This window comes from Petromyzon marinus, unplaced genomic scaffold (assembly GCF_048934315.1).
Source record: "Petromyzon marinus isolate PM22_M1 ecotype Great Lakes invasive population unplaced genomic scaffold, UKy_Petmar_22M1.pri1.0 PM_G_Scaffold_128, whole genome shotgun sequence".
NCBI classification, from domain to species: domain Eukaryota; kingdom Metazoa; phylum Chordata; class Hyperoartia; order Petromyzontiformes; family Petromyzontidae; genus Petromyzon; species Petromyzon marinus.
In genome coordinates this window covers 40,001-42,500 of record NW_027422682.1, presented here as the reverse complement: position 1 = coordinate 42,500, position 2,500 = coordinate 40,001, and positions in this window count along the sequence as shown.

Genomic DNA, 2,500 nt, shown 5'->3' with positions numbered 1-2,500 from the left:
CCTTGGCAGTGGCAGCAGCGTACCAGACGGTTATGGAGGAGGTGAGGATGGATTCAATGATCGCTGTATAGAATTGCACCATCATTGTCTTTGGCAGGTTGCATTTCTTCAGCTGCCGTCGAAAGTACATCCTCTGTTGAGCTCTCTTGGCGAGGGAGCTGATGTTCAGTTCCCACTTGAGGTCCCGGCAGAGAATAGTGCCCAGGAAGCGGAAGGACTCCACAATTTTGACTGCGGAGTCTAACAGGGTGATGGCGGTGAGTGGGGCTGTATTCTTCCTGAAGTCCACAACCATCTCAACTGTCCTTAGAGCATTTAGCTCTAAGTTGTTCTGGCTACACCAGGTCACCAGGTTGTCAGCTTCCCACCTATAGTCAGACTCATCCCCACCAGAGATCAGCCCAATGAGGGTGGTGTCGTCCGACAAACTTCAAGAGTTTGACGGACAGATGATTGGAGGCGCAGCTGTTGGTATACAGGGAGAAGAGCAGTGGGCAAAGGACGCAGCCCTGAGGAGTTCCCGTGCTGATGGACCTGGAGTCAGAGACTTCTGTTCCCGGCTTAACGCACTGCTTCCTGTCAGAGAGGAAGTCTGTGATCCACCTGCAGGTGGAGTAGGGCACGTTCAGCTGGAAGAGCTTGTCCTGAAGCAGGGCAGGGATGATGGTGTTGAAGGCAGAGCTGAAGTCCACAAACAGGATCCTGGCGTAGGATGCTGGGGCGTCCACATGCTGTAGGGTGAAGTGGAGGGCCATGTTAACTGCGTCGTCCACAGACCTGTTGGCTCTGTAGGCAAACTGAAGGGGGTCCAGGAGAGGGTCTGTGATGGCTTTGAGGTGTGCCAGGAGCAGGCGCTCAAAAGACTTCATTACCACAGATGTAAGGGCGACCGGTCTGTAATCATTTAGTCCTGTTGGCCTTAGCTTTTTGGGCACAGCGATGATGGTGGAGGACTTGAGACAGGCTGGTACATGGCATGTCTCCAGGGAGGTGTTAAAGATGTTGGTGAACACCGGAGACAGCTGGCCAGCGCAGTGCCTGAGGGTGGCTGGAGAGACAGAGTCCGGCCCGGCTGCTTTGCGTGGATTCTGCCTCTTGAAAAGCCCATTAACTTCTCCCTCCTGAAAGGAGAGAGTCGTTTCTGTAGTATGGGTGGGGGATGGGGCCTCTTGGGTGGGAAGGGGTGGTTCAGGACAGTCCAATTGTCTTTCAAATCTACGGTAGAACTCGTTCAGGTCGTTGGCTAGGCGGGAGTCGTTAGTGGTGTGGGGCGCTCTGGGTTTGTAGTTGGTGATGTGCCTGAGCCCTTTGGCAGACAGAAGCAGCGTCGTTGGTAGAGAACTGGTGTTTTAGTGTCTCTGAGTACAGTCGTTTAGCCTCTCTCACCGCTTTGCTAAACCTGTTCTTCGACTCCTTGAATCTGTCTCTATCCCCACTCCTAAACGCTTCCTCCTTCTCCAACCTCAACCTTTTGAGCTTTGCTGAGAACCAGGGCTTGTTGTTGTTAAAGTTCACCCTGGTACGTGTTGGGATACAGCAGTCCTCACAGAAGCTGATGTACACAGCCTCTGTGAGTTCATCCAGACTATTGGTAGCAGTCGTGAACATATCCCAGTCAGTACAGTCTAAGCACGCCCGCAAATCTTCCACAGCCTCACTGGTCCACTGTTTAGATGTCCTCACAGCAGGTTTACAGAGTTTTAGTTGCTGCCTGTATGCACGAATCAGGTGGACCAAGGGAGTTCTGTGCGAGCCGAACAGCCCCGTGACCCACAAGAGAAACATCCCCGCCAAATTCGAGCGTTTGACGGGGTCTATCCGTGAAAAAATATTCACGTTTTTGAGTGCACATGCATTTCTGCTGCAAATGCCTCTGGAAGTTTCATGCCGTTCGTATGCCAATTGTGGCAACACGAAAATGACCCGTTTTCCCATTCCGAGGGATTTCTGTGCGACCCTAACAGCCCCGTGAGCCACAAGAGACACATCCCCGCCAATTTCTAGCGTTTCACGGGGTCTATCCGTGAAAAATATAGACGTTTTTGAGTGCACATGCATTTCTGCTGCAGATGCCTCTGGAAGTTTCATGCCGTTCGTACGCAATGTGGCAACACGAAAATGACCCCTTTTCCCATTCCGAGGGATTTCTGTGCGACCCTAACTAACAGCGCCCGTGAGCCACAAGAGAGACATCCCCGCCAATTTATAGCGTTTCACGGGGTCTATCCGTGAAAAATATAGACGTTTTTGAGTGCACATGCATTCCTGCTGCAAATGCCTCTGGAAGTTTCATGCCGTTCCTATGCAATGTGGCCACACAAAAATTACCCGTTTTCCCATTCCGAGGCATTTCTGTGCGACCCTAACAGCCCCGTGAGCCACAAGAGAGACATCCCCGCCAACTTCTAGCGTTTGACGGGGTCTATGCGTGAAAAATATTAAAATTTTTGAGTGCACGTGCCTTTCTGCTGCAAATGCCTCTGGAAGTTTCATGGCGTTC